The following is a 7,906-nucleotide window of genomic DNA, read 5'->3' as shown; positions in this document are numbered from 1 at the left end:
CCTAATGACCAACAAGCAAGGGATAGTTGGTTAGCAGCTATAAACCTACCAGCCCTATCAATAACCCAGAGTAACCTCTTGGAGGCTGAGATCACAGCAGACGAGGTCAAGAAAGCAATTCGCCACTCTAAAAAAGGAAAGGCTGCTGGCCCAGATGGACTGCCTGGAGAAATCTATAGAACTCTAGAAGATATAGTAGTCCCAGTGCTTACGTCACTTTTTAATGGTATCTTGATACAAGGAAGTCAGCCCCCAAAAACCTGGGGAGAAGCTACAATTGTGCTCATCCCAAAACCAGGGAAATCAACACTGGACTGTGGGTCATACAGACCAATATCATTACTTAATAACGATTACAAACTTTTTACAACTATCATATCTACAAGACTGGCTAGTGTCATTGGAAAAATCGTCCACCCTGACCAAAAAGGTTTTATCAAGGGCAGACAACTGGCAGAGCTTACATATGAAGCGGTGGGAGCCATAGATATTGCCACAGCTTTCTCTCTACCATTGGCCACACTAACCCTAGACGCAACTAAAGCGTTTGATAGGGTAAACTGGCTATACCTTAATGATGTTTTGAAAAAATTCAACTTTGGGGGGAATTTTCGTAGGATAATCAAAGACCTATATAGTACTGCTTCTGCCAGGTTATTGGTTAACGGAACTCTAACCGAACCATTTGATATAACTAGAGGTACAAGACAGGGCTGCCCACTTTCCCCTCTCCTATTTAATCTATATATTGAACCGTTCGCTCAGCTTCTAAGGGACGAGGCTAATATTCCATCCTTTAGCTTTGGAGAGTGGGAAAGACGGGTAGCAATGTATGCAGATGATATCATGATCTTTACATCAGACCCAGCTAGAGCATACCCAGTAGTTATCCATCGGGCAGAAGAATTTGGACTAATTTCTGGATATGACATCAACTCCAGCAAGAGCGAGATAATGGTTTGGAACATACCCAATATCCAGCTGGGGGCAAAAATATCCACATCAATCCGTTATTTGGGAATAAGAATAACTCAAGAAGTGGCGAGTATTGGGAATACTAATTCGGAAAGAATACACACTGAGACAAAAAATCTATTGAAATCTTGGTCACATCTACCACTTTCGACTATAGGCAGGGTAAACCTGGTCAAAATGTGTATTCTCCCAAAATTCACCTTTATTTTCAACTCTATTCCTATAGCCTTTGACTCAAAATTGATTGAAAAATCACAAAGAGAAATAAACTCCTTCATATGGAACTACAAAACCACAAGAATTGCGTGGAAAAAGCTAAGGAGAAGGAGAGAGAAAGGAGGCCTTGCATTACCAGATCTATTGTATTATTCATGGGCATTCCAACTATCACACTCACGAATGCTTTTAAAGATGCCATCTAATCTTGCAACTGACTCCATGTATAAGGCTATGTTAACCGGGGCTAATCTAACATCGGATAGTTTCATGTTTAAATTTGGATGTCAGAAATACTTCAAAAACATTAAATTAAAAATCGTACAATCATGGGCAAAAATTTGGTACAATATCAGAAAGAAACTGGGTCTCTCATATTACTCCAACTACGCCCCCATCTGGGATTCACCAGGAATGCCAGCCTGTCTGAGGGACAGTCTTTCCACCATAATTGAACAAACAGGTATCATAAGATGGGGTCAACTACTCAAAGAAGGCAGTCTTATAGCTTGGGATGAGCTATATGAACTGGTTGGTGTAGGACTGTCAAGATTTAAATATATTCAACTAAACAGTTGGGTGAGATCTCAGACTCGCACTGATGCGAACCTAGGGAAAACAAGCTTAACAGAACAAAAGTTGGTGGAAAGAGCTATGGGGGGAAAGGAAGTAACTACCTGGTATTGGCAATTGCTGGAGGAAATTGATGGGGAATTCCAGCTCCCAGATGATTTATGGAGAACGGCAATTGGTACCCCATGTGAGGAAAGATGGCAAAACTCTTTTTCTTTACTATACAAAACAGTAAAGCCATCATGGCTGAGACGAAACCATCTATTTTCAATACATCGTGCATACATAACCCCACTAAAATTATCCAAATTTTTACCAGATAAAAAATGCAATAAATGTAATTGGCCTGGGGCTTGTGACATACACATGTTTTTTGATTGTCCAGATATCCAAAAATTCTGGATCGAAGTGAAGGAAACGTTAAACTCTATCTTAAATACATCTTTAGAAATAACCCTTTCTCTCGTCATTTTTGGACTGGAAGACAACATCAAAGGTCTGGCAAGGTCCTTTCTCTTCTACGCAATCTTGCTGGCGAGAAGACAGATTTGTATAAATTGGATAGAGAAAGTACCCCCATTACACTCTCGGTGGCTTTCTTCTTTATACGAAGTATCTAAAATGGACCTTAAAAGAACAACTAGTAAAAGACACTTGGCTTTTTGGAATCTTTTAATCAACTGGAGATAAACCCGGGGTTTTTTTTTTTTTTTTTTTCCCCCGGGTCCAATGATTATGCCTCTTACACTCATGGACCAGGGTCAGTCAAGTCGTGTTAAGGTCCTACAGGTTGAAAGATACCTAGATTGAGTAAAAAACACCCATAATTCTTCCCATGGGACATCTCTACTACCAATATATCAAATCACGCCTATAAGTCGTGCAAGGTGGTTGGTATGATCTCCATTGAAGAAAAGGCAAATGAGGACAAAAAAAAAAAAAAGAAAAAAAAAAAAGAAAAAAAATAACATAAAAATAAAACCTTCTGTTGGTGTTATGTCTTCACTTCTCTGGAGGTACATACTAAGCATAGGAATTGGGGTATTGAGTGCCCTAAAAACAGACAGTGAAGTTATAATCATGAACAATCCCTATGTCATTCACTTATTACAGTTTTAACACAAAAAGGTTTCTAGGTGTGTACCTTGAACAAGAGCAGTTTTGTCTTCACAGAATACTCTTCAAACAATTATACAAATAAAGTCATTCAGTTTGTTCATAAAAGACAACTGTTGTCTCACAGTCTGCTTCGTGTGTCCCATTCTAGACGCAAAAAATATTGTCAGTACGCTAGCTTAATAAGCACTGCAAGCCTGAGCGTGTGCTTGGGATACTGCGCCGTGAAACAGACTCACCGGCTCCGTTGGGCATGAAGGCACGAGTGCGCGAATAAGTCTCAAATACATATGCTTGTATTCTGGATAGAATGATCTAGTTTAATAACCTTGATGACATTGACTGAAGGCCCAAGACTGGAGCAGAGAGCCAGAGTTGTTGCTGATGCATCGCGCAGAGTGGGGTTCGCACAGGAAAAAAAATCTGAAAGTGCGAGGAAAGAATCACTGCTCCAGCAAAATTCTCAAACCTAAGCATCAGGCACTGACTTGGGTGTTGCATTTGCAACCGCAGAGCCAATAATTGCTCCATGGTCACACGTTGTGCTTCAGAACGCAAACCCTTGAAATCAAACTGCAGTGGCTTGTGAAGTCCTGGAGTTGGCATTTCTTAAAGCAACAGTGTTGCGTGTCTGTTCAGAACACACTTCAATTAAAAAATGATTACACAGTCCAAAATGGTTACAAAGAAAAAAAACTATTACACAGGAACAAACATGATGATCTGCCTATAACATCATGATCTGCATACCGATCATTGTTGAATGGTTGAACAGGACTCCCTATCAACAGCAACCTGATTATTTGAGTACAGGCAATACAATGAATGTCTGTTCTAAATGGAGCACAGTAAAGACACAAGGGAACTAGGAGCATCGCAGTTTGAGGGGGCAATTTGCATCACAGTGGCATAGCGCACTAACTCCACAATACCCACGGGAACAGGGATGGAAAACAGAATCTTCTTCTAACGAGAGCAAAGGATTACAGGCCCCAGGGTATTCCACAGGATTGACTACGGTACTGACATGATTTAGGAGGGAACCCCTGGGTAAGCCGCAAATGATGTTCGGAGCTACCCAACCCCTTTTCTTTATTGAAAGTAATTAAATAACTTTTATTTACCTTTAATGATATGAATATAATAACTTTTATGTCCTATCTTTCCAGATTTAAAAAGAACAAATACCAATTAGGTATTGTATTACATCTATATTTCCCTTAATATTTATTAAGTAGACTTATGTGGTAGGAGTGGTACTAGGGATCAATGGTATGGTCCTGAAAAAAAGCCTTGGGGTAATGGCTTGAAACATGTTGACCATGAGATACACACACATCTCGTCACGTCAATCTCCTTTCCCTATTTTTAACAATAACAGCAAGAGGATTGAATAAATATTTAGCGAGGTATTTTGTTCCCGTAGAATAGTCAGTCGCAGCACGCCCGTCCCCGTCCTGCAGTGGGACGAGAAGAACCCAATGTTGTAGCATGCCACCATGGGACATCTTTGTGAGTGAGGGTTATTTTAAGAAAACGTTCTGTTTACCTAAACTGTAGGGAAAAATGGAAAGTTAGCCAATTCCAGCACAGTGGGACTCTTCTTGGTTGTTCGATTGAATCCTTTCAAGACCGAATGATCTGTGACATAGACCATGTTTAGAGTATGTCCTAGTGCAGGCGGAATGGGCAGAAGGCATAATAAAGCAGCTGAGGGGCTGTGTTGAAAGTCGGAGTGAATGCAGGTAGAACAGGTCCAGATGTAGTTTTGGCATCCTCTAGTAATGTGAGCCACCAAAACCACCACTGACATAACTCAGAACTTTTCTTTTCTCATGGGTGCTCTGCCAGAGGGGCGTCATGGCACCAGTGTAGGATGTCATTCTGTAATTCTCAATAATTTGTCATCATGATAACAACACCTGTTTTGTTTATATGTCCCTGTGGGTGGCATTGAATCCAGGTTCACTGTTCTGAGCCTATCTAGGTACTCTTCAGAAGTGCAAATGGCAATACTTTTATCATGTGGGATGATAGTCTGTGAGGGTATAGTGTCCTCTTATGGGGGTGCAAACTCTAGATGTAAAAGTGTATATGCTGTGAGGTGGGAGGCCCTTGTTCAAGAAGTAATTATGAAGCCAAACTTGTTGAAGAATAGGGAGCCACCATAGACGTCTAGGGGTGAGAGCCTTGGTCAACTGAAAGAACTGTAGGTTCCTGTAGTCAGTGTATATGGTAATGATGTGTCAGCCTCCAATAAATACCACTTTTGGAACATTTGTTTAATAGGCAAAAGCTCCCAATGAGCCACAGTGTAATTTTCCTCCTTGGGCAAAAGCTTCTTAGAAAAATACCCTACTGAGAGAACGTGGCTAGAGACTGTGTCTCTTTGTGATAAAACATCACCTATAGCTACCTGCGAGGCGTCCACCTAAACAAAGTAGGGGTGCAATGGGTCTCGATGGCGCAACATGGGGCTTCTGTGAAACCCTTCTTTAGCTGTCAGCATGCTTTGTCTGCTTCATTGGTGCAGGAAAATACAGCTCCTTTTTTAATAATCATTTGATAGGCGCCACCATGTTGGAAAAGTGTGGGATAACCTGACGGTAAAAGTTGGCAAAGCACAAAAAACTTTGGACTTTCACTGATTTGGGGGGTCCAATCTAGAATGAACTTCACCTTAGACTTTGCCATGCTAATGCCAGTTTCGGAGATAACATACACTAGAAATTCTATGGTTTGGGCATTAAATGTGCATTTCTGTAGCTTAGCGAACAGCTGGTGTTTGTGAAACTGTTGTAGAACCACTCGTACATGCCCAACATATTCTTCCTCACAGGATGAGTAAATAAGGATATACAGACAACTACACATATGTCCAAAATTTCCTGTAACACCTCAGTGATAAAAAATTGGAAGGCCGCCGGGGCACTGCACAACTCAAAAGGCATTACCAAATATTCAAAAATCAAAACTTGGTCCGGAAGGCTATCTTCCACTCATCACCACTTATGACCCTGATTAAATGATAGGCCCACTGTAGGTCTAGTTTGATCAAAATAGTGGACAGCTGAGTCTGATCCAATAGGTTGGGGATCAAGGCAAGGGGTAGCGATTCTTGACAGTTGCTGTATTGACGGCCCGGTAATTAATACAACTTCATAGTAATCCACTTTTTTATTAACAGGGATAAAGAACAACGGTGATGACACTGGAGAGGTGTTATGTTATGTTATTGCGAATGTACCCTTTAGCCAAAAGGTGTAACAGATATTCATGCAGATATCATTTTTCTGGTTTAGAGAGCGCATACACTCGACTGCAAAGCAAGGGGGCCCCTGGAATCAGATCTATGTGACAATCGTAGGCTCTGTGGGGTGGCAACTGAGTGGTGCTTGGTCTGTTCAGGCAATCCCAGGCAAAATGCCCTGACTTGTAAATGTAAATGTAAATGTAAATGTAGTTGAGCTTATATAGCGCACAGCTACCCGCAAAGCAGGTGTCCCGGCGCTTGCTTAGGGAACCCTTCCTGATATTCCCCTGTGAGATAGCAGGGTATCCACAAGGTGAAAGTCAGGCATCCCGCCGCGAGGGGCCGATGTGGAGATTAAGCAAGCTGTTGCCCAGAGTCGCAGAGTGTGAACCCGTGAGTCAAGGAGGCACCAGGGTGAGAATTATCGAGTCCGTGGAATTTTTTAGCCCAAGACCCGCCGGGGCGGGGAATTGAACTCTGGTCCAGGACCGATCTCAGATTCCGGGTCTGCCGCCTCTAACCCCTGAGCCACACTTCTCCACACCCGAAGTCCCCCAATCTGCATAGGTTCAGATTTGTCTTGAGTAGGTGGGTCTTTCTGTTCTGTTTTTACAAGGACAACCCTAGGGTCTCCTCAAAAATGCTCTCATTCCCTTTTTCCTAAGCAGTTGTCCAGTTTAACCACTGGATCTATAAATTATGAGCAGTCCTCAGACGGTTCTACACTCTCGGCCAAGACATCCTTGAAGTCCTCCCTCAACCCTCAATAAAACAGAGATGTACATTTTAGCCCATTAGTTTCTACAACAATCGAATGACTGTGGTAAAATTGGTCACTAGATCTTTCCCACCCTACAGTAAATTTAGTAACTCATTGTCATTAGCATGGATGAAAAAATGCTTAGCCAACAATGTTTGCATTGTTTCCTTAAAGCTGATGAAATCATATAGAAGTGGGCCATTTCTTTCAACAAAGGGTGTTGACCAAGTGGCAGCATTGCCTCCCAAATACGACATAACAAAGGCTACTTCCAGCCTTTTTAAAGCCTTTTATTTAGCTATTTTAAAGCCTTTTATTTAGCTATTTTAAAGCCTTTCTAGCAGCGGCCGTGTCTTTGCAAACATGCCTCTCGCAAAAGATCTCTTGCATCCAGCTCCCGAGGAGGAGAAGAGGAAATCCAAGAAGAAGCGTCTGGTTCAGAGTCCAAACTCTTACTTCATGGATGTGAAGTGTTCAGGTTGCTACAAAATCACCACTGTATTTAGTCATGAAAAAAACAGTGGTCCTGTGTGTGGGCTTTTCTATGGTTCTTTGTCAGCCCATAGGGGGGAAGGCGAGGCTCACGGAAGGTTGCTCCTTCAGACGAAAACTGCAATAAGTGCCATCTGCATGCAGAGTAACAATGGGTAGGACTACCTGCACAGTATGTGGCATAGAATGTCAGTTCAGGAGCAGAGCGTTGAGCCGTGGTGGACAAGTGCAAACAATATGGAGAAAGGACAATGAAATCTGAATGTTGGATGGAAATATTTGGCTCACATGCACCGTACCTGTAGGCTTATCCATGTGACTCAATAAATTTGGATACAAAAAATAAAAAATCAAATAAAAACAAAGGCTATTTTCACAGCATCATAGGGATAGGGGAAGGCCATAGATGTTGTAGTTTGTGCTATCACCAAAAAAGGCTAATAGTTGAGCATAGGGTACTGGGTTACTCATGGTCACTGTGAGATTGAAAGGCTGGGAATCTGTGGATGCAAGTAGGGGTG

General features: G+C 41.9%; 1 pseudogene; it reads left to right on the top strand.

The window, feature by feature from the left end:
* The first annotated feature begins 7,256 nt into the window (after window positions 1-7,256).
* Window positions 7,257-7,512, top strand: LOC144823962 (small ribosomal subunit protein eS27 pseudogene; annotated as a pseudogene).
* Window positions 7,513-7,906: the final 394 nt, after the last annotated feature.

The sequence above is a fragment of the Lissotriton helveticus genome, chromosome 3_1 (assembly GCF_964261635.1).
Source record: "Lissotriton helveticus chromosome 3_1, aLisHel1.1, whole genome shotgun sequence".
Classification (NCBI taxonomy): Eukaryota; Metazoa; Chordata; class Amphibia; order Caudata; family Salamandridae; genus Lissotriton; species Lissotriton helveticus.
Note: the sequence above shows the minus strand (reverse complement) of the source record. Positions and strands in the feature narration are given on the sequence as shown.